The sequence below is a fragment of the Neofelis nebulosa genome, chromosome 10 (genome assembly GCF_028018385.1).
Source record: "Neofelis nebulosa isolate mNeoNeb1 chromosome 10, mNeoNeb1.pri, whole genome shotgun sequence".
In the NCBI taxonomy this organism is placed as follows: Eukaryota; Metazoa; Chordata; class Mammalia; order Carnivora; family Felidae; genus Neofelis; species Neofelis nebulosa.
In genome coordinates this window covers 8,214,534-8,230,194 of record NC_080791.1, presented here as the reverse complement: position 1 = coordinate 8,230,194, position 15,661 = coordinate 8,214,534, and the positions used below count along the sequence as shown (strand labels likewise).

At 42.3% G+C, this 15,661-nt stretch overlaps 1 pseudogene; it reads right to left on the bottom strand.

The window, feature by feature from the left end:
* Nucleotides 1-341: 341 nt before the first annotated feature.
* The window catches only part of LOC131486781 (elongation factor 1-alpha 1-like), a 42,484-nt pseudogene continuing 27,164 nt past the window's right edge, over nucleotides 342-15,661 (bottom strand).

Below are 15,661 nucleotides of genomic sequence, written 5' to 3'. Positions count from 1 at the left end.
AAACAGTACTCCACTAGGAAATAAAACGGCCCAACTCTGCCCCTAAAAGCTGTGTGATGTCAGTGAAGCCAGTTTACTTGATAGGAATTCAGCTTTCTCGACTGTCAAAGGAGGGAGGCTAGGTTAGAGTAGGCATTTAGCTAGGTTCCAATAGGACAGCTGGAGGTCAGCAACGAAGTCATGGCTGGCTGTTGGGACAGTCAGAGCCTGTCCTGGCAGCTCTCCGCAAGAAGCCACATCCAACCAGACAGGCCCAAGATGTGGTGCCATGACAGGAAACCCCTGACCAAATCAGGAAGAAAAAGCTGAAACCCTGTTTCCTGGCCCTAAGTGATGAACATTCCTCCCTTAGTTAACAACTGCTGATGAAAGATAGAAACCCAAACCCTGAGGACACAGCTCTCTCTCTCTCTCTCTCTCTCTCTCTCTCTCTCTCTGGGTCTCACCTGCTCTCTCTCTCCAGAGTGTACCTTTTGCTTTAATAAACTTTCCCATGTGTATTACTCATCCGCTGTGCCGCTGTGAATTCTTTCTGGTGACAAGATCAGGAAGCTTCCACGATTCCTCAGGGCCTGGCTGGGTTGAGGCCCCAGGGCCCGGGTCTCCCCAGTTCACCCCGCAACAGTTAGACTACCTTAATCTCAAGATTCCTTCCAGCTCCAAACTCTTTGAATAATTTAGGAAATGTAATATTTTTGTTGGCTCACTAATACAAGTTTTACGGTACACATATTGAGGTGTACCGTAAGAATGGGAGAAACGGGACTTGGCGCATATTTAGTTCGGTAGCAAAGTAGGGGGTTCCTCCTATCTGTCAGGAAGTCTACTTGGTAGCCTTTTGACAGCTTTTATGGGTCCTTGACCTTTTGCTATTTTCCCCTCTGCTGGCCATGGCCACTATGCTTGGACCTTCCGGTCCAATTCTGAAGGACAGGGGTTGAGAGAACCTCTGATGGATAAATGAAAGGAGTGATTGAAGGACTCTATTCCTGTTCACAGGCTTGGTTTTGAACTCACCCTTAATGGCCCGGAAGTCATCTTGTCCATGTGTAAGTTGCCCTAGGTGGTCCATTCATCTTCAGACAATTCTAAATATGAAAAAAAAAAATTCTTTCCTAAATATTTGACTTCCCTTCAGAAACTAGAGTATGCATACCCACAGACTGATGCAATAATGCTCCAGGAGGCCCCTACACAAGCCCGTACGGTAAATACAGGGTAGCACCCATTGTTTCAAATTAAATTTTGGTGACAAAAAAAAAATGTATTTTTTTTGTAAACTTACACACTGATGTCTTATGAAGCAGCCTAAAGAGTCCCATAAATTTTTAACGTAGAACCTGGGAACTACTGACAATCTTACCATTGCCCTGATTCTTTTGCTTTGCCCTCCCTGCCCCCCCCCCCCCAACTCCGGGAGGGATGGATCAGGAGGAAAGCATTCTCTTTCTTCTGTCATTAAGGATGCTGGGGTGTGAACGTTTGAGAGGCAGGGACATTTAAGGAATAGAGCATAGTGCCCAGCATATAGTATGTGCTAAAGATATAGCCATTATTGTTACTATTGTTCTATCAAGCTCAATTATCTTTTTGTATAATTTCTCAACCTCAGCTCTGTCTAACTTTTTGGTATTGTTTTGTTTCTTTACAATAGGAATTCTTTTAGCATTTGGCAGCCAGGGAAGGCAGACTGAAACTCAATCCCATTTACTTGAAATCTACCCCTTGGTTCCAAACATCAATGGTTTCAAATCTACTCCTTGGGAAGACAGTGAAAGCCAATGACACATGACCAGTATGTGATGGCAGCTATGCTCTCTCTCCTGAGACTTTTTCTTCCTGACAAAAAATTCCTATTCCTTCAACTCTTCTTTGTATAATAATTTTTATCCTATGGTTTTATCAGGATGGTTCTCTTACCATCCTGATACTCCCCCCACCCCCCCACAAAAGATACTCTACTTTATCTATATCTTTCTCAAAGAACTGATCCAATAGTCCTAATAGGCGTCTCTTATTTGCACTCTGTGCCTTCAGCTGGAGGCTGATTGGCCTCAAGAATTTGTTCACTGGTACTAACTGGAAAGTGATATAACCTATTAAATAGTTCAAGTTATTTGACGGTTCAACCACACCGAGATATGACCTCACGCTAGTCAGAGTGGCTAAAATGAACAAATCGGGAGACTATAGATGCTGGAGAGGATGTGGAGAAATGGGAACCCTCTTGCACTGTTGGTGGGAATGCAAACTGTTGCAGCCGCTCTGGAAAACAGTGTGGAGGTTCCTCAAAAAATTAAAAATAGACCTACCCTATGACCCAGCAATAGCACTACTAGGTATTTATCCAAAGGATACAGGAGTGCTGATTCAGAGGGGCCCGTAAACCCCAATGTTTATAGCAGCACTTTCAACAACAGCCACCTTAGGGAAAGATCCCAACTATCCATCAACTGATGAGTGTATAAAGAAGAAGTGGTTTATATGTACAATGGAATCCTCCTTGGCAATGAGAAAGAATGAAACCCTGCCATTTGCAGCAACATGGATGGAACTAGAGGGTACTATGCTCAGTGAAATGAGTCAATCAGAGAAAGACAGACATCACATGTTTTCATTCATATGTGGAACTTGAGAAACTTAAAGAAGACCATGAAAAAATAGTTACAAATAGAGAGGGAAGGAGGCAAAACATAGGAGAGTCTTAAATACAGAGAACAAACGGAGGGTTGATGGGGGAGAGGGGAAGACGGGTGACAGGCAATGAGGAGGGCACCTGTTGGGATGAGCACTGGGTGTTGTATGTAAGTGATGATTCACGGGAATCTACCCCCAAAACCAAGAGCACACTGTATACACTGTATGTTAGCCAATTTGACAATAAATTATATTCAAAAAAGTAAAGGTATATGACTATTCAGCACTCGTTTCTTTCTTCTTTTGTTTCCTTTTTTTTTTTTAATTTTTTTTTCAACTTTTTTTAAAATTTATTTTTGGGACAGAGAGAGACAGAGCATGAACGGGGGAGGGGCAGAGAGAGAGGGAGACACAGAATCGGAAACGGGCTCCAGGCTCCGAGCCATCAGCCCAGAGCCCGACGCGGGGCTCGAACTCACGGACCGCGAGATCGCGACCTGGCTGAAGTCGGACGCTTAACCGACTGCGCCACCCAGGCGCCCTTTTTTTTTTTTTTTAAGTAACCTCATTTCCTTGTTAGGAATTATCTCTTCCCCAGCAGCTACTGTCTGTTGGGATTATAAATAGGAGTCCTGTCTACTCCTCCCCAAGAACTGGGTAATGATGCAAATTAGGCCAATCTGTTGTTCTCTGCCTGGAATTTGAATCTTGAACAGAAGGACAATAACGCTGAAAGTAGTTGGACTTTCTTCCCGCCCTAACAAGGCTCCTTGATCATACTGTTCTTGTATGATCACCGCTCTGGCTCCCGCTTGCCAGCCTTCCGTGCTTTCTCTGAGCCCCACGTTCTTCCAGGACTTCCCTTTGGCTTCCCTAGGCTGGACTTGCCATCTATCGCTTGCCATCAGAGGAGCTTAACTACCACTGCCATTGTCGTGGCGGTGTGCCTGTCTACTCTGTGAAGACTCTGCAACGTCTCTCCCTGAAGGTGTCTTTCATACTTGTTCACACAACTTAAAACATTGTAGATCATCTCCTGCCTTTATCTTTTAACCATAATTTGCAATCTACCTTTATTTCCAGGAGGCTGAACCTAGGGTAGAGAAGTCCGAATGACTTGCCATCTGCCTCTCTTTCCAACGAGATGACTCTCTAATTTTTACCAGGGAGTCAATTAAACAAAGCCTCTATTTTTTTTTTTTTTTGATGGAACATAAAAGGTTAGTGGCCTTTTGAAAAGGCAAAATGTCTGCCTCTTAAATGGGAAAGTGTCCGCTCAGTTGTGGAGTCGCGTGGGGCGCAGGGCGTTGTGTTCTCTTCTAAGCGGGGCTGGGGGAGTAAGGAGCACAGGCCACTGCCCAAATGTCAGTGTTCTGCGGTTAAGTCAGAGCTCATTCCTTTGCTGCTGTTGAAATGACAAAAGGAAAGCAGGTATCCGAGCATAAGGTTGAAATCAGTTCTTCAGGGAGGGTGAAGGCGTTGTCACTGAAGTGGCCAAGCACCTCGAGGCTGGTGGTGTAGTGTTAAAGTGACACAGTGACGCCATCTGGTCAGACAACTTGGACGCACTGGGGTCTGCACTCATCTCCTTCAGGTTCAGATTTTTGTTACTACGGTGTCCAACTCTTTCCTTGCGGATGAGATCTTAGTCGGACACTTGCCCGGGATTGCCAGCTCCTTCCTCTGGGAAGTGCATGCTGAGACAGAGTTGGTGCGAGGAGCTTCTTGGGGGTACCATCTGTGAAAGCAGGAATGGAAAGGAAGCAAGATTGAGCAGGGACAGCCCCAGGCCACCGTGCAGATCTGAGAGTCTCTGTTAACCCAGTAAGGAGCTCCCATTATATCCAGAAAGCTTGCTGATTTCAGCAGTCCCGCTTTGGGTCCTGTATGCTCATCTCACGGATGAGGCAGGGGACTGCCCCGAAAGAGAGCGGCATCCATTCACAGTCTGTGGACCCTGAAATAGCTAAGGCCTACAGGTATTGAACTTCTTGCAAATGAATGGAGATCTGAGCAACGGACTTCCACGGCTGTCACACTGCCCCTCTGAATTGCGTCCTGATCCATTCATGCAGAATTCCTCAATGCATGTACTCTGGGGCCAGTGCAGGTTTGAATCCCAAGTTCTAACAATCCTTGCTCATGTGTGACCTTAGAAAAGAATGTTAAAACTCTCTGTGCCTCATACCCCTTATCTTTAAAGTAGAGATAAAATCAGCAATAGTCTTATAGGATTATTGTAAAGTACTTAGAAAAATGCTTGACATGGTATATATTGTATGTAAATTATACATACATGTAAAATGCTTGCAAAGTATATATTTGCTATTATGTGTTTGAATGTCAACTCCAAGCCAATCCCATTGATCAATAGCGTTCAAATGACCCTCTTTGAACTAGCTTAGCTGTTTGTGAAACTATGATTACAATTTACCTTTCATTGAAAGTACATCTGAGAGACTTGGGGGACACTAACTAATGCCCCAATTACTAATCACTGATTAGTAATGCCTCAGCCATGCATCATGTGCAGACTTCATTGTTTCTGGTTTTTGTTTTGAAAGATTTTTTTTCTTTTTTAATTTTAGCTCTATTGAGGTATAACTGATATACAAAAAAATTGCACACATTTAATGTATACATCTTGATGAGTTTACACATATGCATACAACTTACACCCATAATACCATCACCACAATGAAGGTACCAAACATATCCATCACCTCCAAAAATTTCCCTCTGTGTGTGTGTGTGTGTGTGTGTGGTAAGAACACATAAAGTGAGCTCTATTCTTTTAACACATCTGGCACTGCACAACACTGTATTGTTAACTGTAAGTACTAGGTTTTACAGTGGGTCTCCAGAACTTTCTCATCTTATATAACACAAATTTTACACCCATTGAAAATCAATTTCCCATTTCCCCCATTATACACAGAAGAAATAATCTGGCAACTTGCAATACAGAAGAAGAACAGCATTAGATTTTCATATCAGACTGTCATGATTTATGGCACATTTTCAGAAATCAAAACCCTATTCTAAAAAGAGGAGAAAGAAGGAAGATGTGCAGAAATCTCTACACAGAAGACTCGGGATCAACTAAAACTCACTCAGTTCTACTGAATAGGGAGTTAGACCATCTGAACTCTAACCCCAGCTCTCCATAAAGTCTTTGGATGATCCTGGGAAGAATCATATGTTGTTTCTCTGGGCCTTAGCTTATTCATCAGTGACTTCTATGATAATTTCAACCTCAATAATTTGTAGAATTTTGGAACAATCTTTTTTTTTTTTTTTAACTAGGCTCGCCACTCAACGTGAGGCTTGAACTCACAACCCTGAGATCAAGAGTGTCATGCTTTTCCGAGTGAGCCAGTGAGACACCCCAGTACTCTGTAGAATCTGGAAGAAAGGACAAGGGCGTAGCACTTTGGAAGGGAAAAAAATAAAGCAGTATTTGTTGTATTGATTCCTTTTCTTTCTCTACTCGTTACAAAGTTGTGTAGGTGCTGTGGTCTAATCTGTGTGAGACACATTCCCCTGTATTACCATTTACAATGAGAAGTAAGGTACGTGGTAAATCACCGAACTAATTTTATGGAAACAAATTGTTGTAATAATATTATTTTCAATGGCTTTCTTAATGCAGCCCTAGTTTGACAGGTGAAGCCAGGTGGGGCTCACATTGATTTAACCAGGCTCACTTGATAACCTTTTACAACAGGGAACTGGTAACCACAGTGACAATTATTATTTTCTTCATCTTTCAAGCTCATTATCTGCCCACTGTTTTTTGTCACTGCCACCAACAGGGTAGATCCACCCATAATCTGGGCTTTCTCTCTCTTATTTTAAACACAAAGAAAACAAGGGCACAAGGAAAAAGAACAGTACTATAAAGTTTAATTTTATAAAGACCCTAGCTGAGGGCAAGTACGTGTTTCTTTAATGGTACTATAACATTTCATTAATTAAGTAAGTCTTTTCTGTCACCCAACATTGGGTTAGCTCTTGAGCCTAAGCACTATGGTAGGTGCTAAGGCTATAGTAGTGAGTAAAAATCCACCTTGACAACCCATGGCAGAGTCAGACAACGGAAGGTAATTCACAAGGACATAAACATAAGGGAAATGTACAGACAGCTCTGAGAATGTGAGTCCGGCCAGCTCTGGTCTGGGCTGGGGCAAGAGGCCAGGAAAAGTCCTCCTGAGGAATTGACTTTTGAGCTCAAAGATTAAACAAAAAGCACAGTCTATTCTGCTCCTCTGACACGTGTTTCTGTAAGTCCGATCGGCTCACGCATGATTGGTAAGTTGGAGAACGGTGCCTGTATAAAGTGAAAGTCACACTCTTTGACGATGTGGATTTTCTCCAGCAACTGCAACCAAGAAATGCAGCTCAAGGCAAAATCCACTCACAGAGCTGCACAGAGCGAGTGTGAGAGAATATGGCAGTCCGTGTGTTGCCCGTCTGTCCTGTTACTCCTCCCCCAGCCTGGACACAAGCTCTACTTTAGAAGTATTTAACTGTGGGTCCTTTGATCTTTGAGCATTTGCCCTTTCTCTCTGTAAATGGGGAAACTCAGTCCTTCTTCACCCTCCTTCATCATAAAAACTTGAGCTTTTGGGGGAGATTCCCCTATTTATAATAGCATTGCTTTATTTAGTAGGAATAAAATGTCATTTTAGTGGGACTGGTATTTTCTACGAGGATGATTATTGTTTTTTGGTGTTGTTGCTCAGATGAGAACATTGCATAGATTTTGAGTTGTGTGTCCCAGTTTCATTTTCCTTTAAGATTCTGCAAGGGAGGGGCGCCTGGTGGCGCAGTCAGTTAAGCGTCCGACTTCAGCCAGGTCACGATCTCGCGGTCCGCGAGTTCGAGCCCCGCGTCAGGCTCTGGGCTGATGGCTCGGAGCCTGGAGCCTGTTTCCGATTCTGTGTCTCCCTCTCTCTCTGCCCCTCCCCCGTTCATGCTCTGTCTCTCTCTGTCTCAAAAATAAATAAATGTTAAAAAAAAAAAAAAGTTAAAAAAAAAAAAGATTCTGCAAGGGAGTGCTTTCAAGTACCTCACAGCAGAAACACCTTTATTTGAAAGCAAACTCACAATTGAAAATTATATGCAACAACTATTCATTTGTAAATAAAACCCTTTTTCAAACAGCTCACCGCAGGCATGCTAAATCTCAGCTTTTTGTGTGTGTGTATCTTAAGTATATGGCTTTTACTTTACCTTTTGAAATAATTGCGACATAGAGAAGTTATTTGACCTATTTAAGGTGACAACATGAGCCATACGCTCTAAGTTCACAAGATGAACTTTGATAAATGTGGTCACCATCTCAAAAGGTACCCTCATGCTTCTTCCGGGTCAATCCTCCCCACCCCCATCCCAAACAACCACTGATCTCTTTTTGGATCACTATGGATTAGATCTGTCTTCTCTAGAGTTTTCTGCTTCTGGCGGTCAAGTAGGTCCTCAGCAACAGCATCTGCAACAGGTGTTAGTCGGGCTGATTACTTCTGCACACACTTGGCCAGTGAGGTGACATGAACCCAAAGAAGTTCGTAAACAACTGCCAGTTTTCCAAAGGAGTTGTACCTTGTTACCTTCTCCCTGGCAGGGAGTGACGGTTCCAGTGGCTTCACATCCTCACCAACGCTGTGTCTAGATCTTCTTAACTTTAGATGTGATTTGTCTATTTCTCCTTTACATTGTGTAGATTTTCACTTCCTCCGTTTTCACGTTTTTTTAAAATCAAATATACCCGGGTCCCACACTGTTGTGTCTTCCTGATGAAATGACTTCTTTTTTGTGCTGAAATATCACTTTTTATCTCAAGTAAAATTCTCCTGAAATTTACTGATACGTGTTTTCTAGTGGTTGCTGTAATGTGTGCAATATGCAAATGCACGTAATATTATGCCACATCACATATACTACAAGGATTGGACAAGAGCGTGTTTTCATTTTCTTCTCCTATTCTTTGTGCTATTGTTGTTCTGCATTTTATATCTAAATACACTATAAACTCCAATGCATTATTATTATTATTATTTTGTCTTAAATGGTCAGTTACCTTTTCTGTAAATTTACAATTGAGAAAAAGACGTTTTCTACATGTACCTATATATTTATCATTTCCAGCACTCTTTATTCCTTTGGGGAGAATCAAGTTTTCATCCGGTATAATTTTCCTTTTTGTCAAAAGCACTTACTTTAATATTTCTTGCAGTGCAGGCCCACTGGTGGCACTTCTCACAGTTTTTATTAGATGAATTCTTTATTTTGCCTTCATCTTTGAAAGATTTTTGTCACGTATAAAGTACTGGGGTTTTTCTTTTTCTTTTTTTTTTTTTCTCTCAAGCACTCAAAAAATGTTGTTCTACTGTTAAGGCAGCCAGCCTCCAACGTGGCCATCCATGGTCCCTACCTCCTGGGGCTCATATGTCTGTATAGTCCTGTCCCACACTGAACCAGGGCTGTGCCCCATGTGGTCAAGAGAATATGACTGAAACTGCAATATGTCACTTCTCAGACCGTTTAGGTGGTCACTGCATCTTGCCCTTGGTTCCTTGGAGCACTCATTCTGGATGCAGGCACTCACCATGACACACGGATCTCAAGCAGTCTCACGAAGTGGACCACGTGGAGAGAAACAAACTAAACTGGTCAGTACCTTGCCCTTGGTTCCTTGGAGCACTCATTCTGGATGCAGGCACTCACCATGACACACGGATCTCAAACAGTCTCACGAAGTGGACCACGTGGAGAGAAACAAACTAAACTGGTCAGTACCGGCTTGTCAGAGTGATACACTTGGGAAGTGGCAATCTCATGAAAATACCCAATCAGAGATGCCTAAACGAGCTAGTCCCAAATTCCTGACACAGAAATTGTGAGCAATAATGTTATTATTGTGGTTGAAAGCCACTAGATTTGGGGTGATTTATTAAGCTGCATAATGCAATTTTCTTTTGGCTTGCATGTTTTTTTTTTTAATTTAAAAATGTTTTTATTTTATTTTTGAGAGAGAGACAGACAGACAGAGCATGAGCAGGGGAGGGGCAGAGAGAGGAGACACAGAATCCAAAGCAGGCTCCAGGTTCTGAGCTGTCAGCACACAGCCTGATGTGGGGCTTGAAGCCATGAACCGTGAGATCATGACCTGAGCTGAAGTCGGTGCTTAACCGACTAAGCTACCCAGGCGCCCCTGACTTGTGTAGTTTTTGATGATCAGTATATGGTCATTCTTAATTTTGTTCCATTCTATACAGTGTGCCTTTTTTTCTTTAGATGGCTTTAGGATTTTCTCTTTGTTGCTGGTTTTCAGTAATTTAATTATGTTGTGCCTTGGTGTTTTGTGTGTGTGTGTGTGTGTGTGTGTGTGTGCGTGTATGAATCTTGCTATTTGTTGACATTCTTGGGTTCATAGTTTTGAACAAATTTGGAACATTTGTGGCCATTACTTCTTCACACACATGTATGTTAGACTGTTTGATATCTTCCCATGTGTCACCCAGTGTCCAAATTTTTTCCTCTTTTTCTTTGTTTCATTTTGGACAAAGTTTTGTTACATCATCAAGGTCACCAATCTTTCCTTCTGCGAGGTCTAATTTGAGATTAACACTATCTAATGGATATTTTATTTTTCATCTGTAGAAGTTCCATCTGGAAGTTCTTACGTGTTAATCTTTTCCTATAAGCCATTAAGCATATTGAAAATATTTATAATACCTGTTTTAGTATTCTTGCTCATTAATTCCATCATCTCTGTTATTTCTGAATATATTTCCATTAATTTATTTTTTCCTCATTGTGAATCACAGTTTTCTTCTTCTTATGTTTATTCTAGTAATTTTTTTGGATGATGAAATGGTGAGTTTCACATTGTTGAGTGCTGGATTTTATTGTATTTCTTTAAAGAATGTTGGACTTCATTTTAGCATGTAATTAAGTTACATGCAGGTTAGCTCAAGGCTCTTCTTAAAATTTTTTTAACGTTTATTATTGAGAGACAGAGAGAGACAGAGCATGAGCATGGGGGAGGGGGGCAGGGAGAGGGGGAGACACAGAATCCGAAGCAGGCTCCAGGCTCTGAGCTGTCAGCAGAGAGGCCAACGTGGGGCTCAAACTCACAAACTGCGAGATCATGACCTGAGGCGAGGTTAGATGCTTAACTGACTTAGCCACCCAGGTGCCCCTAGCTCAAGGCTCTTCTTAAAAATCCTCAATGGTAAATATCTAGAGTAATTTTTCTCTGTCCTACTACAAGACGTGAGCTCTCCAGGATCTTGGCTAAGTGCCCTATGCATTCATCAACATCTCTTTACTCTGGCTTTTGGCAATTTGAAAGATTCCCAGTCCTGTGTGAGCTCTGGGACTCCTCCTGCTTTAAGTTGCCTAGTAATTACTTATTCCCCCAGAAGTTAATTTTTCCTGGTCTTGTGGAGTCTCATCCTATGCCTGTTAAGATTGATATTCAGTTCACACTTCAAGCAGACTCCCAGACAGATGTCTGGTACTCTTTCTCTAGGTATCTCCCTCTTCTCTAGTGTTCTGCCCTGTGAATTCTGGCCATTTCAGTCTCCCCAAACCCAGTCTGTCTCCTCAACTCAATGACACTTCTGGGCCCTGCTTGGGTTCCCCCTTGCTGCACTGCCCTCCAGAAATTGTCTCCAAGGCTAAAAGCGGAGGTAACTGTAGGGCTCACCTCATTGGTTTCCCTTCTCGAAGAGACCACAGGGCTGTGCTGTTCAATATTGAAACCGTCTCTGTTGTTATTTTTTGGTCCATTTTTCTAGTTGTTTATGGTGGGAGGGTAATTCCAGAGCCCGTTCACAACCAGAAGTGGAAGTTCTAACCAAATGTTCTTGTTAAGAAGACCCTAAGACATGAAAAATCATCATGTCTTTCACAGTATTTGTATCCCCGTGTGCCGGCACACAAAGGTAATCATTTCAATGACTGCATTTGTGACATTTTCTGGAAAAGCCTGTTTATCACAGGCCCCCACAAAGACACAACCTTTGTGATGTAGAATGAGACCAATGTGATGCAACCCAAATTGGTGAGCTCTCTCTGTCTTCTGGTCAGTCCTCCTACCATACTCATGGGCTCTGAGTCTTACTTCCAGAGTCTTCCTCAGAGGGCAGGGAGGCCAGATTCTCTGTTTGTGACAGATTTTTAGATTCTAGGCGTATGGTTCCATGTGCTGTATTGAATTCAGGATTACGATATGTCTTCTTAAGATATTGTGCCTTTTGGGGCACCTGGCTGGCTCCACTGGTGGAGTGTGTGACTCTGGACATTGGGGTTGTGAGTTGAAGCCCCATGGTGGGTGTAGAGACTATTTAAAAATAAAATCTTAGGGGCGCCTGGGTGGCGCAGTCGGTTAAGCATCCGACTTCAGCCAGGTCACGATCTCGCGGTCCGTGAGTTCGAGCCCCGCGTCAGGCTCTGGGCTGATGGCTCGGAGCCTGGAGCCTGTTTCCGATTCTGTGTCTCCCTCTCTCTCTGTCCCTCCCCCGTTCATGCTCTGTCTCTCTCTGTCCCAAAAATAAATAAAAAACGTGGAAAAAATAAAAATAAAATCTTAGAAAACAACAACAAAAAAAGATATTGTGCCTTTATGTTTTACTGGACTTAGATGCTGTTACAGTCTGACTTTGCCCCAGCACAGTGACAATGCTTCATCGTCCTCACTGTTCTTACTCTAGGCAAAAAGAGCCCTGGCTGGAGCCAGGGAAGAGCTTCTGGTTTGGACGCAGTTGTTCTGAGAGGGAAAATGACTCTTTTCCTGATAATTAGCAATAATAATAAAATAATAAGCACTTCTACCATTACCCTAACAAATAATTCCCTAGTAGTAGTAGGAATGATAGATAGAAATCATTATGAAGGATGTATGTTGAATGAACGCACAAACCAACAAATGTTATTACTGATAGTCAATGGATGCTGGATCGTAAAGGATGATAAAATGCTGGCACAAGATATGCCCCTCTTCTGCCCAAAAAAGTCTCTTCACTAGCCTAGGAGGGTCCTTTTTATTGAATCCACTCCACCGTCTGACAAAACGTGCTATTGCTGGGCTTTCTTGAGCAGCCGAATATGTGCATGTCCAACTTCTTTTCAAAGCATTCTCCTCTCATTTCTAGCTGGCAAAAATTAAAGCATGGTAGGTATCAGACATAACAAGGGGCATCATGCAGCTGAATGAACCAAGCAATTTTGATTTCTTATTTGTTCATCAGCCGAGGATGCCCCCCCCCCCACTCCTTTTTTTCTGTAGCCTCGCTCTATATAGTTTCAGAGAAATTTCCTGTTTAGGAGGGAAAATCCCAGAAGATTAACTCACTCAGAGAGTTAAAAGACTATTTTCCTTTAAGCATTATTCAAAAGAAACTAATTATCTTTAGAGAGCTAGGAGAGTTTGCAGTGACCTCTCAGGCTCAATTTGTAGAGGCTTCATAGGACGATTTTTGATTGCTAAGCTATACTCATAGAATTTTTAATTTTAATAATCTGTAAAATATTAAAACCAGATTCACTGCAAAATATCATGGCAGCTGCTCTTTGGTTAGCCACAATTGTGTATCAGAACTGAATGCTACTTTGAAGGTCTGTTGGCTCTATTAATTTGGTTCTGCTCTCCATTAAGTATATAGTTAAAAAGGAAAAGTTCTATTATTTGCATATATGTCAAGACCCTGGTTCATCTCTGTCATCACAAATGAGAAAAATATTGAACATTCCCTAGAAGGGAGACAACTGCATTCGTTAAATCCAGAGAAGACACTTTTAAAGGAAATTCTTTTTTTTTTAATTTTTTTAAAATGTTTATTTATTCTTGAGACAGAGAGAGACAGAGTGCAAGTGGGAGAGGGGCAGAGAGAGAGGGAGACACAGAATCTGAAACAGGCTCCAGGCTCTGAGCGGTCAGCACAGAGCCCGACGCAGGGCTCGAACCCACGGACTGCGAGATCATGACCTGAGCCGAAGTCGGACGCTTAACCGACTGAGCCACCCAGGCGCCCCGGAGAAGACAATTTTAATAAGCTTGGTTCTTTCTAACAATTTTAAGACAACAGGAACAGATCTGGGAAATCGAGGGCATGTGACTTCTGGAAAAGTAAGAGGCCAGCCTGACATGCTTGTCTAGGTGGTTATTTAGGTATAAGATTAGGAAAGTGGCACTCATTTTTATAAACTGGAAATGGAGAGGGCAGAGAAGAAAATCTCCAAGTAACACATTAACGTAGCACTTGGAAAGAAGCTCACATTGGGGCAGTGCCTTGCATCATCCGTTTCTTATGAGGATTGAATGAATTACTACATGAAAAGTGCTTCACACAATGGCTGGTAGGTAGGGAAAGTTCTCTAAGGGTCGTTCCATGTGATTACATTGGTTGACACAATGGCTGTCTGCTTCCAAGGTCAGTCATTCATTGGAAGTAGGGAAGTCTGTTTTCAGAGCTGTGACAATTTGGATCATAAAACTTCATGCCATTTGATCACTAACCTGGAAACCCATAAGCAAGCTGCAATGATTGATGTGATCAAGTCTTGCCATGCTAAAAAAATTTTCTGTGATTTATCTGTATGTCACTTTGGCTACCTTTTTTTTTCCTGTTTTTTTCTTGTGTTGTCATAGTCCTTCAAATGGCCATTCAAGATGAATTAAAAAAAAGATGATGGGGGCGCCTGGGTGGCGCAGTCGGTTAAGCGTCCGACTTCAGCCAGGTCACGATCTCGCGGTCCGTGAGTTCGAGCCCCGCGTCAGGCTCTGGGCTGATGGCTCGGAGCCTGGAGCCTGTTTCCGATTCTGTGTCTCCCTCTCTCTCTGCCCCTCCCCCGTTCATGCTCTGTCTCTCTCTGTCCCAAAAATAAATAAAAAACGTTGAAAAAAAAATTTAAAAAAAAAAAAAAAAAAAAAAAAAAAAAAAGATGATGAGGGCATCTGGGTAACTCAGTTGGTTGAGCGTCCGACTTTGGCTCAGGTCATAATCTCCCGGTTGGTGAGTCCAAGCCCCCCATCTGGCTCTCTGCTGTCAGGGCATAGCCTACTTTGGATCCTCTGTCCCCCTACTCTCTCTCTGCCCCTCCCCACCACATGTGTGCCTGCTCTCTCTCTCTCTCAAAAATAAACATTTAAAAAAAAGAAGAAGGAAAAGAAAAAAAAGATGACCAGAAGGGCAGTGATCTGGTAATTAAAGAAAGCAAGCAAAGTTATGCATTTTTCTCTAAGAACAGACCTAGAATTAGATCTCATAAGTTTTCATACATAAGGTTCTATTACAATTAATATCCAAGTAGTTGACAGGTTCTTTCCCCCCACGCGGCAGGCTGGCCCTCCCTCCCTCCCTCCCTCCCTCTCCTGTCATTCTTTTCATTTTTTTTCTTGTTAAAATTTCCAACTAACTGGAGATCCTTTTTTCCTTTTAATGACTTTTTTCTACGTAATTTTTGCATTATGGTCGGACAGGGATTGTGACAGTTTGAAATTGTCAAAACTTACGTTGCTGGCTAACATCTGGTAAGATTTTGCATATATTCCGCGGCAGCTTGGAAGGAGGTGTACCGGTGTCCTCTCTGAATGTGGCATTTATAAAGATGTTTGAGCCATTTTATTGCTCATTGATTATTTTCATCTACCTAATCCTTTAGGAATGCACTACTTATATTAATTTCCTCAGGTCTACAGTAATCTATTTTTAAACTTTAAAATGATAATGTTGGGGCGCCTGGGTGGCTCAGTCGGTTAAGCAGCCGACTTCGGCTCAGGTCATGACCTCACGGTCCGTGAGTTTGAGCCCCGTGTCGGGCTCTGTGCAGACAGCTCAGAGCCTGGAGCCTGTTTCAGATTCTGTGTCTCCCTCTCTCTGACCCTCCCCCATTCATGCTTTGTCTCTCTGTCTCAAAAATAAATAAACGTTAAAAAAATTTTTTTTTAAATGATAATGTTATGGCATGTTACTGGGCACATCAATTTATGATAGAAAACATTCATTGTGAATTT